The following is a 16352-nucleotide window of genomic DNA, read 5'->3' on the forward strand; positions in this document are numbered from 1 at the left end:
CCAGACATGAGTTCATTTTAACTGTTGTAATCTGCCTTGGGAAGTATCAGGGCTTATTTTCAAAGCACTTAGCGGCCAAAGAACAGTCAGCAGCATGGTTAAAAAGTGAGGTGAAGGAAGCTTTTAGAGCAAGTCACTTAACCCTCCATTGCCCCATGTAAGCCGCATTCCCTGCCATGAGTGGGAAAAATGCGGGGTACAAATGTAACAAAAAAAAAAAAAAAAAGGAAATCCTTCAGAAAATGGAAGACAGAACCGACTGAAAATAATAAGAAACAGCATAAGGAATGTCAAGTCAATTGCAAAGCGCTGAAAAGGAAGGCAAAGAGGGACTTTGAAAAAAAGATTATGTTGGAGGCAAAAACACATACTAAAAACTTTTTTAGGTATATTAAAAGCAGGAAGCCGGCAAACGAATCGTTTGGACCGATATGACCGAGGAGTAAAAGGAGAACTCAGGGAAGACAAAGCCATGGCGGAGAGATTAAATGAATTCTTTGCATTGGTGTTCACCAAGAAAGATTTGGGAGAGATACTGGTGCTAGAAATGGTATTCGAAGCTGATGACTTGGAGAAAGTGAAACTGAATCAAATTTCTGTAAACCTGGAAGATGTAATGGCACAGTTTGACAAATTGAGGAGTAACAAATCTCCTGGACTGGATGGTATTCATCCCAGAGTACTGATAGAATTGAAAAATTAACTTGTGGAACTATTGTTAGTAATATGTCATTTATCTTTAAAATCAATCGTGGTTCCAGAAGATTGGAGGGTGGCCAATGTAACGCCAATTAAAAAAAGAAAGTTCCAGAGGTGATCTGGGAAATTATAGACCCATGAGCCTGATGTCGGTGCCGGGCAAAATAGTAAGAGGCTATTATAAAGAACAAAATTACAGAGCATATTCAAAAGCATGGATTAATGAGACAAAGCCAACATGGATTTAGTGAAGGGAAATCTTGCCTCACCAATCTATTACATTTCTTTGAAACGATGAACAAACGTGGATAAAGGTGAGCCGGTTGATATTGTGTATCTGGATTTTCAAAAGGCATACCTCAAGAAAGACTCCAGAGGAAATTGGAGAGTCATGGGATAGGAGGTAGTGTTCTATTGTGGATTAAAAACTGGTTAAAAGATAGAAAACAGAGAGTAGGGCTAAATAGTTAGTTTTCTCAATGGAGAAGGGTAGATAGTGGGGTTCCCCAGGGGTCTGTGCTGGGACCACTGCTTTCTAACATATTTATAAATGATCTAGAGATGGGAGTAACTAGTGAGGTAATTAAATTTGCTGACCACATAAAGTTGTTCAAAGTTGTTAAATTGCAAGAGAATGGTGAAAAATTACAAGAGGACCTTACGAGACTGGGCATCCAAATGGCAGATGACGTTTTACCTGGGCTGGGTTGGCTGGCTGGGCTGGCTGGCTGGGCTCACTTCAGGCTCTGCAATTTAGATTAAATAACTACATTTTCTGCTTATTTTCTGCTTATTTACAACCCAAACTTTTACTGACTTCTGCTTAGTCTGTGTTGAGGCACCAGTCCTCAATTTTACTTGGAACGTCTTCCATTTATTTTTGGCTGGAGAAAGGAAATTGTATCTCCCCTAAATAACTCTCCTCATGTACTGAGATTGGAGCTGGATCCTTATTTACATCTATCCTTCCTCTGGGGCAATAAAGAAAAAGCCTACAGCAACCTGCATCAATTGGACCATCCAAGGATATCAGAACCAGAAACTCTAAAGTTCATACCTGCAATCCGTGAGTTAAAAAATTTATTTTAACTGCATAATCTACTTCTATAACTCTGAATCTTTTAGATTCATTAAAACTAAAGGAAACCTGTGCACTGTCTCCAAGAATTTCACATAGAAGTGCTAAGTGCAGCCATTTGTTTCTCTATTTGATGGAAGACTTTGATCTCACAGGCCTGGTCTAAATTTACAACTTTAAAAGGTCTGTTCTTTCAGCTATTAAAGCCTTAACCCTGCATTGCCAACTAGGAAGACTGCAGATCTACAGGGTGTTCTCCAAAGAGTGGATTGCAGCGCTACCCAGTGAAAGTTTGCCTAACTAGCTTCTGACACAAAAATGTGTCATGCAAGCATCCCAGTGGTGTGTGGGAGAGGAAACCATAACCCCCACAAACCAAAGAGAAGGCAAAAGTGCAAGAGGTCAAATACCTACATAACAGTACTTAAAAGATCACCTCATTGTCACACCAAGGCTACCCACAACACCCCCAGACCACCCTTTGAACTATAGGACTGGTGAATGCCAGATCAGCTGCAAAGAAATCCTCGGTGATCCATGATGCCATAAATGAACAGCATCTTGGCATCCTAGGAATAAGTGAAACCGGGCTAGATGAAAGTGGGGGTTTATCCCTGGCTGAACTATGCCCATCAGGTTTCTATATCCAACATCAACCAAGACCAGGGAGACAGGGTGGAGGGGTAGCAGTCTTGATTCGGGACACAATCAAACTGCGCAGAATATCCATCCCCCAGCTACATGGATCAGAATCTCTTTTAATCCAACTTGAAGAAGAGAAGCCAATCTGGCTACTCATGGTATACAGAGCACCTCGTAACAACACATTATCTGTGCAAGAACTCCTAGACCTGATTACTCAAGTGCCCCTGAATTATCCTAGGTTGGTGATCATGGGAGACTTCAATCTACACATCAAAACCCCAGATACCCTGCACCTCCCAGAGTTTGGAAGGAGATCAGAGACAAAAAAAAGCTGACCGCTGATAATTTCCTAGAGGCCTTGGACTATCCACATGTAGATGAAAAGACAACAGTGTCAGAACAAGTTGACATCTGGAATACACACTTAGCCAAGACCTTAGAGAAAACAGCACCACTAAAAAAGGTCTTATGCCCCACTCACAAATGCTCACCTTGGTTTTCTCCAGAACTTCAGATCCTTAAACGTGAAGGACGAAAACTGGAAAGAAGATGGCACAAAGCTCACCTGGATGAAGACAGACTAAACTGTAGGAAGCACATGGCAAAGTACTGCCAAGCATTAACAGCAACTAAAAAACAGTATTTCTCACAATGCATTGCACAGGCTGCCAATTCAACCAAGCAGCTGTTCAGTATAGTAAACAGCCTACTACAGCCCCCACAACAGAACCAGCCTGCCCAGTCTAAACTGAATTGCAATGAATTTGCTGCATACTTTGCCAACAAAATTAAAAGTCTCCACCAGGATTTACAGGCAATCCCACCCAGTGCCCATCCAGTCAACCAGGGGTGCACAAACTCGCCCCCTCCTAACAGAGACAGATGGAACACTTTTAACCTGACAGAGGAGAGCCTTGACAAACTCCTAAGAGGCCTTCGACCAACTACCTGCTCCCTTGATCCCTGCCCATCAAAGATGGTGCAGCAGGCAAGTATGGGCCTTATAGAAGGCGCCACAAAAATTGTGAACACCTCTCTTTCTAATGGGCAACTACCAACAGCATTAAAAAGGGCAGTGGTTTACCCTCTGCTGAAGAAAAACAACCTTGACCAGGACAAACTTGAAAGTTACAGGCCAGTATCCAGCATCCTGTTTCTATGGAAACTCATAGAACAAACAGTCTGTGTTCAACTTAATGAATGGCTAGAAAAGAGTGTCTAGATCCATGTCAATCTGGATTCAGACCCGGTTATGGAACAGAAACGATCCTCGTATCCATGCTAGATGATCTTCACAGAAACCAAGACAAAGGATTTGCCTCGATGTTAGTACTGCTAGATTTCTCAGTAGCTTTTAAGTAGAGGAGTGTGGTAGCCGTGTTAGTCCACTCTTAAGGCTATCAATATAAATCAAACAAAATAAAACATGGAAAAGAAAATAAGATGATACCTTTTTTATTGGACATAACTTAATACATTTCTTGATTAGCTTTCGAAGGTTGCCCTTCTTCGTCAGATCGGAAATAAGCAAATGTGCTAGCTGACAGTGTATATAAGTGAAAACATTCAAGCATTACTATGACAGTCTGACAGGGTGGGAGGATGGGGGTGGGTAGGAGGTATGCAAGGGGACATCAGTAGCTTTTGACACTGTGGATCATGATATCTTGCTAGCACGACTGACAGAATCAGGTATCAGTGGAACAGTATTTGCCTGGTTCAGATCCTATCTATCAGACAGGCAACAATCCATAATGTTTGGCAGCAACTCATCACCACCATGGACACTGACCTGCGGGGTACCACAAGGATCAATACTGTCACCTATTCTGGTTATTGGATATTCTGGGCATTCTGATCAATGTTTTGTTATACTTTATTACAAAAATTCAATAAAAGTTTGATTGAATGACTTCATGACTGTTTAAAGATTGTAATCTGCAGCATATCTTTACACAGATGTTCACATATAATTGTATGCTAATCACTATCTAAGTATACAACAATGTTTTGTTATACTATATTATAAAAATTCAAATAGAAAATTTATTGTAACAAAAATTCAGTATTGTTGCGTTTGTCTGAGTCTTGCCGCATCTGAGTACGTCGACCCGTTTCGGCCATTGTGCTGCAACTTTCTTCAGGTTATGTCTTTATGTAGTGGGTTCTCAAACCTGATTGGCTGGGTTTTGAGGTGGGTGGTTTCCCAAACAAGGCAGGAGATTTGGACAGGAAATTCCATTTGTCACAAATCTGAATTTGGCGAGAAAGTTCATTGGTCACATTTTTAAAATTCTAGTGAGAAATGAGGCTGGAAATTCGTTGGAACAGTTCTGACTCTGGAGTTGGGGGGGGGGGGATCTCTGAAGTTCTATAGGTCATATTCTGAAACTTTGGCAGGAGGAAGAAGATGTTTTTTTCTCAGTGACAGTCTTTTTTGAGCTAAATTTCTTTTGAATGAGTGGTTGCCATGCTTTGTTTAAGGTGAGCCCTTTGTCTCTATTGAAGTTATTGGGTGTCTTTATATCTCTGTTGCCTCTGATTCTTCTCAGCCATCGATCTTTCTCCAAGATTTTTGTGCCTTCAGATCTAATCATATAACCAATTGCCTTAGCATGGAGGACTACAGCTGATTTTTCTGTGTCGCAGATCATGTGGTATTTCATATGTTCTTGTAGTCTTTCCTCTACAGTGCATCTGATTTTAGCCGCAACTGCATGGGATTTCATACGTCCCAGGGATTTGGAGCAGAGGTAGCCCATCTTTCACATGTGTGAGTGTGGATGCCAACTTCTGTGGTGCACTGTAGGCTGTTCTGATGTTATTTTTCTTTAGTAGTTTACCTGTGCAATCTGTCACTCCTCAGACACAGGGGAGTACTACAAGTTTTTATTCTGTTGTAGGGTCATCATCTAATGGTTGTTGGTTATTGTTAATTTTGCAGATTGGGTTGTCCAGAAGTTTTAGGGCTTGAGAAGTGGCCCTTCTGCTGTAGCTTTTAGCTAAGAATCATGTGTCCCAGAGGGTGTCCTTTTGTTTCTGAAGATTGTCCAGGTCACTAACTCTTAGTGTAGTACACGTCTTCTTGTGGCTGGATAGTGCTGGAACTCCGCATATTGATGGTTGGCATGGGTGAGTTTTCTTTATACAGGCTTCCATCTGTCCACTTTCTGATCAATATGTCCAGAGAGGGAAGGCATCCGTTGATCTCAGTCTCCACGGTGAATTTTATATTGGGGTGGCCACTATTCAGATGGTTTAGAAAATCACAGAGTTTTTTTTGTCCATGGGGGCCAGATGACAAATGTGTCATTTACGTAGTGGCATAGTGGATCCACAGTTTGGGTATGAGCTTGGCACTGTCCAGTGGGGTGGATTCGAGAGACTTCATGAATGTGTTGGCTACCACCAGGGAGAAGGGGGAGTCCATTAATGAGCCTTCTGTTTGGGCATAGTACCATTCCAGTCAGTCCATCAGTAGTCCACATGTCTCTAGCTTCTGGTTTATGACTTGGTCTGCTTCATTCACTGGAACTTTGGTGAAGAGGGAAACCACATCAAAACTGTCATAGGCCGTTAATGATCTCTATGAGATGAGACTATGAGGCATATTTTCAAAGCACTTTGGGAGGCTAAGTTCCATAGGTTTCTATGGAACTTTGGGAGGCTAAGTGCTTTGAAAATGAGCCTCTATGTCGTCCGTTAAAATTGTTAATTATTGGTCCAGATAGCATGTTAGGGGGTGGGTTGGGAAGTTGACTGCAGACAGATAATTGGCATTTAACGTTCTCACCTTTAGAAAAAAAACAAAGCTGAGGGGCTGATTTAAGATCCGGTCAAAAGTTGATAAAGCAGGAATAAAAAAAGCTTGCATGTATGACTTTTTTTTTGAATATGGTCTGTGCACAATTATGGGTAAAGTGGTTGCTTTGTTACTCTACTTGAATGCAAGGACAGGTGAGGTGGCACCTTTTCATTGGACTAAATACATTTCTTTCTTGACTATGAGGAGGAGGTAGGGTTGCCAACTAGATCCAGATTCATCCGACAGTTGATCCAGTCCTGGACTTACCCCAATGCATGCAGGGACTTGTAGCTTTGCTTTTCTTAGGGAATCCAGTGGGGAAATCAGAACCACATTGGGTGAATCTGGATCTAGTTGGTAACCGTAGGAAGAGGAAGTGAGTGCAAATTGGCAGCAGTCATGCATTCAAATTCAGTTGCGAAGGGTGAACCAACCATCCCAGAGTGAGAGCGCCTCAGTTTGCATCTAGAAAGATTTCAGTACAGTTTTGCTTGGCAAATGAAAAAAAAAGCAGCATAAAATAATGTATGAGTATGTGTAAGTGTCGGACTTTTATTCAAGAAAGAAGAAAAGTAAACACCTCTTTTTCTTTGTCGACTACGTGCATAGCTAACACCTTTAATAGGTGTTCTGTCCTCCGACAGCCTCACACTAGTTTATAACGTGATCCTAAAATGTGTGTGATGCTTTTACTGTTATTCTCAGTTCTAAGGACTATCATTGCTGCAGTTTCTCACTGCAGAGATACATGAGCAATGCACTGTGGGTAATGTAGTTCACAGGCAGTGCAAGAACTGTTACCACTGGTTGTGAGGCTGCCCAGACCTCCTCTCTCTCTCTACCAAGCTTGGCTCTTTTGTTTTCCTGCTGTCATTTTCTGGTCATTCTCACTATCTCTGTCCTGGGAGGTCAGCCAGGTATGACCTTTCCCTCCAATCGAGAGCCGTCCTCTAGGACCACCCCTTGCTACCCGATGGCAGGCTCTGTCCCCATTGATCTCTATCTGCTCCTCCCTGAACACACGTGAAGCCTCAACACCTCTTTCTCCCTTCAGCCATGAGGCTTTCCCACCACCTAGCCAGACATGGAGCATGTACCATCTTATTCCAGACAGCTGTGTCCTGCTGAAACTCCCTGTAACGAACCTGTTTTTTTTTTTACCTTGGAAATATCTCCTTTCTAATGAGATATTGCACATTCCAGTCACCCAGCTTTGGACCATTTCTACCTGTTCAACTATCCTTCCCCCCCCCCCCCCCCCGCCCCACAATATATCTACCTCTCTTCAGATCTCCACCCCCAACAGCTCTCAAATTAAGGAGTCTCTGTGTCCTGGAGCAGCACCTCAGAACATTTGTCTGTGAGTAAATTATCTGTGATTTATTCAATAAAAGAGACTTCATAAAAATAATAGAGACTTTGGGTGATTGGTGTGCCAAGGTTATACTCCAAGATATTGGGGCCTCAAGTTATCAAGCCCCAAGAGTCTGGAACAATAGGCTCCACCTGTTCTAACTTATGTTTATAAAGATGCAATGGAAAGACACAAAAAAAAAATCACATCCATTCTTAATATTTGCTTTTAGAATCCAGAAAAGGAACCTCACTGCTCATCTCCCATCTCACTGTCCTGTGTTTGCTTCACCACTTTCCATAATAAAACAGCACCTTTTCCTCTCAACTCCTGCACTGGCTTTCTTGTCCTCCTTTGGCCCTGGCAAGGGATCTGTGCTCTGTTGGAGTCCGTCCTGGGAAGGATCCCAAAGAGTGAGACTCCTCTTTCATCTCAGCTTTCACACCTCCACTTCTTTTTCTGTCTTCTTGGACTTAGGAGAGGGGCTTCTTCAGTTCAACACTTGTTGCCTCTTTCCAACTAGACAGAGCAAGGGATTCTCTCTCCCCCCCCCCCCCTTAAATAAATAATTTAAAAAATAATTAAAGAAGCTTCTTGCAAATGAAGGAGCAAGCTGACAATTCACTTGTCACTAGATGACGCTAGAGCTATGGAAGAAGGTTTTGTGATGCTGTTGGGGTGGACTTTAGACTCTAAAGTTTAGAGACTAGCAGTTAAAGGTCTGCAATGATCCTTTCTCCAGAGATAACCATCCTGGTGTAAAACACCACATCTTAGGATATTATATACCTTTTCCAGCTTTTGTTTGGCATGGTAAAGATTTGCAATGAGTGCTCAACGCACAGTGGATTTTCCTGAATTCTTTAAGGTCAAAGTGTTTATGACTCTGATCTTTGATATCTGAGCACCAAACTGGAAGTTCTATAGACGTACTAGAGCTGTATGATCAACTCAGGGTTTCTTTATCATAGTGCGGCCACTTTCAAAAAGTGCCTATGCAAAGATTAGAAAATCTGCAAGTAATGTTTTGATTTTGATCCACATAGGGGCAGCCACTATACAGCGAAGTCATTTTGTATAGTGGCTGCCCCTATGTGGATAAGTCCCCAGACGTCCCATCCATTCATTTTCAGTGGCTCTCTACAAATAGTCTCTAAAGTGAATCTGATCATTTCTACACGCCAATGGTGTAGCCAGAACTGATTTTATGGGAAGGCCCAAGTTAACATGGGGGGAGGGGCACTAAGCCTCATCCTGCAGCACCAGCCTTCTGCTCTATCCCTCTTACACCTCCCTCCACTCTGGAACTCATTGCCGGAGAATGTGGTGACAGCAGCTGGCCTTACGGAATTTAAAGGGGGTTTGGACAGATTCCTGAGGGAAAAGTCCATTGACCATTATTTAAAAAAAAATTTTTTTTTTTTTTTTGGGGGGGGGGGGGGTTTGCTGGGTTCTTGAAGCCTGGATTGGCTGCTGTCGGAGACAGGATGTTGGGCTTGATGGACCCTTGGTCTTTTCCCAGTATGGCGGTACTTATGTACTTACGCACTCCACTAGTCTCTCCCCTGTCTCAGATTGGAGGAGGAGCCTAACGGGGAACCAGATTCAATTTCCACTGCAGCTCCAGTCACTTAACCCTCCATTGTCCCAGAGATGTCAAGTGATCCAGGTGCAGGTTTTAAACTTACATCTCAAGGAGTGTGGGATTTGTAGTGCTTGATCCTGCCCATTGTACTCAGTGCTGCAAGTCCCATAATGCACCAAGATGGGGTGGTCAGAAATCCAGGACTGTCCCAAAATCTCCATCCTGGAACTGGGCAACTTGCATCTCTGTTGTCCCAGGTACAAAAACTTAGATCGTGAACCCACTAGGAACAAAGGACCTGCACCTAATATGTAAACTAGCACAGAAAGGTGGTACATTCATTCCAAACCTCATGGCTTCCTCCTTCCCAGCCTCAGCAAACCAATTCACAACCCACGCAGCTCTGTAAATGTGCCACACTGAAGCCTTGCAGGCATGGAGGCCCCATCCTCTGGTGCTGCAGTGAGTTGCAGCATCCACGGTCTCTTTAACCTTCTCACCACGTAGCACACGGGTGCATCTACCAACTTCGTAAGCAGGTCTCCTGGAAGAGCAGGTGCTTCTAGCCCTGCAAGGCATTTGACAGCAATGACTCATGCTCATATTTTAGTTGAGGTGTCAGGCTGAAGTTGTCTTGGATGACTACGGAAACTCCTTCACACACAGTGACTGTGTTTGAGTAGGCGGGTTGTGGCCCTTATTTGAGAAGTCCTATTCAGGCTCTAGACATATATAAACAGCTATTTACAGGTTTATATTGCATAAACATCTAAATCCTGATTTTACAAAGCTGGGATATATAAAGAATATGCATCTGCAAACTGCCAGAACTTATGCTGTCCAAATACATCTGCTGTTCTCCTTTTTATGGCTGAGTCTATTTGACCCAAATGTTCAGTTTTTAGTTTTACTCTCTTTTAGGTGTTTTTTTTTAATGGGCCAGCTCAGTCCCTGTTTTTATAATCCCAGTTTCTCTCCACAGGGGGTGTCTCTTCCTACAGCTGTTGCCAGGAGGTAGGATCAGGTCTGTTGTCTTCTGGAAACCACAAAGGCTTTCCAAGTCCAGTGGAGGCCATGGTGGTAAGTGCCAAGCTGTCTCTGTCAGGCAGAATCTCTGTGCTCTCTACAAGGAGAAACCCTTTGACAGAGGAGGAGATTCCCACCTGTTACACCCAGATTCCAATCTTCAGACCAAGGAACCCAAGAACTTGACCGGCAGGGCCGTGCCTAGGGTCTCCGGCGCCCCCCTGCAGTTGCCCCCCCCCCCGAAAACGATCGCTACACTACCCGCCCTCTTCTCCCCAGATCTTTTTCCTTTTTTTTTTGTTTAAATTTACCTCTGTCCAGCGGCAGCGTAGCATTAGTGAGAAGGAGGTGGCGCTCCCCCGCCCCAACATGTCAGTCTTTCCCTTCTCTCAGTGACCTGCCTTCTTCTGACGTCATTTCTGACGGAACTGAGTGTCTGCCCCGCCCTCACTCTCTCTGTAACACAGTGAAGGAAAACACAGCAAAGCACGAAATCAAATCGCTCTCTCTGTAACAGTGAAGGACTCAGAGGGGGGAGGGGAGAGAGGGCAGAAGCCCTCACTATCTCTGTAACACAAACACAGCACAGCAGGAAACTTAACACTGAAGGACTCGACCGAGGGGGGAGGGGACAGAGCAGAGGGGACAGACAGCACAGGGGAAGGGAGAGAGGGCAGAGGGCAGGGACACACACACTCCCACATGCACACAGAAGAAAACCTTGCTAGCCCCCGTTTCATTTGCATCAGAAACGGGGCTTTTTTTACTAGTATTTCTATAAAAACAATAGCAAATGTTTATGACTGCCTATGTATGGATTTTTTTTTTAATTTGACAGCTTTTGTACTTATTTAAAAGCTTTTCATATGTAGATATATATCATGAAATAAAATTGAATGTCACTAAAACAGCTTAAAAATGATTGTAGCTGGTAAAAACAACAGTAATAAACTCTCTGTATTTAGTGTTCATTTTTCTACGCTGTTCTATACAATACAGAAATACGTGGGCCAAATCCCAGTGAGAATATCCTGTTTCTTGATCGGTTTATCCTAACTGTTGTAATCTGCCTGGTGTTACTAAACTAATTGATGAAAGACAATTCCATTCTGTAGCCCAGGGTTAAATTATTTTTTTTAAATAGGGGTGGGGGGTTCTGGGGGATGAGCCGTGATCCCACCGTGGGTTGTGGGTGCTCTGGAATGGCAGACTTGTTTTTTGAGCCACAGAAGTCCTCACAATTCAGCCCCAAAGCTTAGACAGAGTGGAGGAGTAGCCTAGTGGTTAGTGCAGTGGCCTTGCACTTGAGGAACTGGGTTCAATTACCACTGCTCCTTGTGATTTTGGGTAAGTCACTTAACTTGTGGCAGGGATGTGGGAGGGGCGCTTGATGTGGTATGCTTGGATTTCAGCAAAGCCTTTGACACGGTTCCGCACAGGCAACTGATAAATAAATTGAGTGCCCTCGGTAAGGGACCTAGAGTAACGGATTGGGTTAAAAATTGGTTGACTGGTAGGAGACAGAGGGTAGTGATAAATGGAGCTTGTTCTGAAGAAAAGGATGTCGTCAGTGGAGTACCGCAGGGATCGGTCCTAGGGCTGCCTCTTTATAACATCTTTGTGAGCGATATTGTGGAGGGGCTGTCTGGAAAGGTTTGTTTCTTTGCAGATGATACTAAACTCTGCAACAGGGTGGACATCCTGGAGGGTGTGAATGATATGAGGAAGGACCTAGCAAAGCTAGAGGAATGGACCGATATTTGGCAACTAAGGTTTAATCCCAAAAATTGCAGGGTCATGCACTTGGGTTGCAAAAATCTGAGGGAACGGTACAGTATAGGGGATGTAGTGCTTCAGTGTGAGAAGGAAGAACCGGACTTGGGGGTGATTGTGTCTGACGACCTTAAACAGGAAGAAAAAGTGATGGCCAAAGCCAGAAGGATGCTTGGGTGCATAAAGAGAGGCATGACCAGCAGGAAAAAGGAGGTGATAGTGCCGTTGTATAAGTCTCTGGTGAGGCTCCATTTGGAGTACTGCATGCAGTTCTGGAGACCGCACCTACGGGAAGATATAAACAGGATGGAATCAGTCCAGAGGTAAGCTACGAAATTAGTAAGTGGTCTTGAATGCAAAAATTATAGGGACAGGCTTATGAACCCCAACATGTATACGCTGGAAGAGAGGAGGGAGAGAGGAGAGATGATAGAAACATTTAAATATCTCAAGGGCATTTATGTACAGGAAGAGAGCCTTTTTCAAATGAAGGAGAGCATATGACAAAGTTAAGAGGGAATAGGCTTAGGAGTAACCTAAGGAAGTATTATTTCACAGAAAGGGCGGTGGAGGCGTGGAATGGCCTCCCAGTGGAGGTGGTGGAGTCTAGGGTTGTTCTAGAATTTAAAAAGGCATGGGATAAGCATGTGGGATCACTTAGGAACAGGTAGAATTGCTGAGTTTGGGGTTACAGAGGATGGGCAGACTGGATGGGTCATTTGGCCTTTATCTGCCGTCATGTTTCTATGTTTGTAACTCTCCATTGCCCCAGGTACAAAATACATACCTGTATATAATATGTAAACTGCTTTGATTGTGACCACAGAAAGGCAATATATCAAGTGCTATCCAAGCTGCCTCCTACAAAAATCAAGCCTTATGCAACTCCAAAAACAAGTCTGCCATTCTGGAGCACCTGAATCCATGGTGGGACCACAGCCCATGCAGCCCCTACCCACAGCCCCCCCCCCCCCCCCATGAGGTAAAAAAAAAATTGAACCTTGGGTTACAGTTCTTCTGTGTACATTCATATGCTGATTGTTTGTTTAGGGTGCACCAATATGGCAGCTGTGCGGGGGAGGCGGCTTCAACTTTTTGAAGTCATGCTGTCTCCTGTCTAAACCTCCTTGAACTAGAAGCCTTGCTGAAGACCAGCTCGTTTCCTCAGTTAGCCTAGAAGTTGACATAATGTTGATATGCAGTGTGTGGTTTATAATAGAGGGTTGGTTGAGATGAAGGTTATTGTTTGGAATGTTTTAATATGATAATTTAAGTGTATGTATGTTTCTGCTTATCTTTTATGCTGGGTCTGGTGTTAGCACAGATTTTATTGCCTTAATTATGAAGAATCTTTGGTCTTTGCTCGCAGTCCTTGAAGTCCACCTACAAGTCAGGATTTCAGGATATCTGTGATGAATATTCATGATCAAGATTTGCATACAATGGAGATGATTAAGTATGCAAATCTTTCTCATGAATTTTCACTATGGATATCCTGAGAATCAAACCTGATGGTGGCCCTCAAGGTCTGAGAGGGGATATTTATTTTTGCACAGATGTGTTTTAATAGCATTGTTGCATGGTGGGAATGTTGTTCCCACCTTGTACATCCTATGGATGAAAGGACAGTTAGAAATCAATACATTACATTCAATTAAATTTAGCATCTGGGTGAGCCAGGAGACAAACCCGACCCTGCTTCACTATAGTGACACTGACTTTGGCACGTTTTGGTGGCCTCTTTCAGAAAACCAGCAAGGCAATCACTATTCATGCGGAGTGTGTGGGACAGTGAATTAAGGGAGACAGAGCACAGTGTGTGAAGATGTTTTTTCTGTTTCCTTGTTACTCCTGTGAAAACAAACAATGAATGTTTTAAGCAATGTCGACAGACTCAGAAATAACCAGAGCAAATACTTCTTTCCAGCAAGGGTGGTGAATTTGTGGAATGGCCTCCTGGTGGAGACAAAAACTGTATCTGAATTGAAGAAAGCTTGGGACAAGTACATAAGATCTCTAAGGAAGTGAAAGGAAGAGTAGATGGCATCAATGGGCAGAACGGATAGGGGGGACTGGCTGGGACGGGTGTGCCCTGAGGACTGGGTTCAAAACCTCTGCCATATGGGCTTTATCTGACTTCGGTTTTCTATGTTTCTATGACTTCAGATTCCTCTGTGATCTCTAGCTCAATAGAAGGACAAAATAGTCTTGAGGTTAGTGCACCAGGCTTGACATCCAGCAGAGCCCAGTTCAAATCCCACTGCTGCTCCTTGTGGCTTAATCCTTCCATTACCTCAGGTCAGCCGGAGTTCTCAACCAGTCCACAGGACACACCAAGCCAATCTGGTTTTCAAGAAATCCACAATGAAAATGCATGAGATAAATTTGCATGCCCGGCCTTCATTGTATGCAAATCTAGCTCATGCATATTCATTGTGGGTATCCTGAAAACTTCACTGGCAAGGTGTGTCCTGAGGACTGGGCTGAGAACCCCTAATTCAGGTTGTGAGCCCATCCAGGGACAGGGAAGTACTTAGTGTACCTGAATGTAAATCACCTTGAGCTACTACTGAAAAGGTATGAGACAGATCCAAACAAATAAATAGTCGAAAGTACAGGAAAAAAAAATGAGAGCCAGACATTCCATCCCTGAGGTGGCTGCACACGTTTCTGATATATTATAAGAGTAAAGCATACTGGGCTCATGTCCATGAAAAAGGTGCTTTGGACACTTAAGTTCTGATTTTTACAGCCACAGGGCTGTTCTTCCTTCTGTCAACTGATAACATGTCAGCATCTTTTAGAGAACAGAAGGAGCTCATCAGCTGTATTTACATAATCCTTACCCAATGCCATAAACTTCAGCAGTGTCAGGGCTCCCAGCCCAGCTCGCATCAATGTTTAACCTGGAACAGTCAGAGCACTTTGGACACTTGGGATGGGAGAAGAGATACAAACCTTCAGGACTCACTTTGTCCAGGGCTGTGCAAACCGATGGTACCACAGAAGTCACGAACATTGCAAATCCTTCTCAGGATGACTTTCTCCCATCTGTTTCTATATGAAGCAGATTTCCATTAGTCTGTATCCCATGTTCAATTATTCAGCTCACCTTAGAGATCATTTGGAGCAGCTTGGCTTAAATTTTATTTTTAAGCAGATATCAGGATGAGAAATGTGGAGAGTTATATGTAAGGGTCTTCGGTGGGTGACATGTTTCGCCCAAGCGATAACATCTATTGGGGAGGATCCACCTGTCTGTCTGTCTGCCTAGGCACAAAGATACACACACATGCCAGACAGAACCCCCTGTCACTCTTATAAGACACACGTCATGTCTCTTTACAGCCAATCCTCGAACGGACATGCATGAGTTTGCAAATGGAGGAAGGGGAAACACATCATTTTGTCTCACTGTAAATGTGCACTTTTCAACTTGTAATTTTTGAATCGTATTTTAGATGAATCCGAATTGAACTCTGTAAGGGGAGGGAATACACATCCCCATTTTTCATTCAATTACATTCAGGTTCAGTGCTGGGCAGATTCTGTAGTGAAGATGAAGGTCAAGAAAATGTGTTATATTCAGGCTTATTTTCAAAAGTGATCGCCGGCGATCTTCCGACATAAATCGGGAAATGACCGGCGATCTCTCAAAAGCAGCGAAACCCGTATAATCAAAAGCGGCTTTTTTGACACCATCGCCACTTTCCTGTTGCCGCGCCGGCGAAAGTTCAAGGGGGCGTGTCGGCGGCGTAGTGAAGGCGGGACATGGGCAGGCATGGGCGTGGCTATCAGATGGCCGGCTTTCGCGGATAATGGAAAAAAAAAAGCGGCGTTAAGCAGTATTTCGCCAGGTTTACTTGGTCCTTTTATTTTCACGACCAAGCCTCAAAAAGGTGCCTCAACTCACCAGATGACCACTGGAAGGAATGGGGGATGACCTCCCCGTAGTCCCCCAGTGGTCACCAACCCCCTCCCACACTAAAAAAAATAAAATTAAAAACCTTTTTTGCCAGCCTGTATGTCAGCCTCAAATGTCATACCCAGCTCCCTGACAGCAGTATGCAAGTCCCTGGAGTAGTTTTTAATGGATGCAGTACACTTCAGGCAGGCAGACCCAGGTCCATCGCTCCCCCCCTCCCTGTTACACTTGTGGTGGTAAATGTAAGCCCTCCAACCCCCCCCCCCCCAAAACCCACTCTACCCACATGTAGGTGCCCCCCTTCACCCATAAGGGCTAGGGTAATGGTGTAGAGTTGTGGGGAGTGGGTTTGGGGGGGATTTGGGGGGGCTCAGCACCCAAGGTAAGGGAACTATGCACCTGGGAGCTATTTGTGTATTTTTTTAACATTGTTAGAAGTGCCTCCTAGGGTGCCCGGTTGGT

The sequence above is a fragment of the Microcaecilia unicolor genome, chromosome 11, assembly GCF_901765095.1.
Source record: "Microcaecilia unicolor chromosome 11, aMicUni1.1, whole genome shotgun sequence".
Lineage (NCBI taxonomy): Eukaryota > Metazoa > Chordata > Amphibia > Gymnophiona > Siphonopidae > Microcaecilia > Microcaecilia unicolor.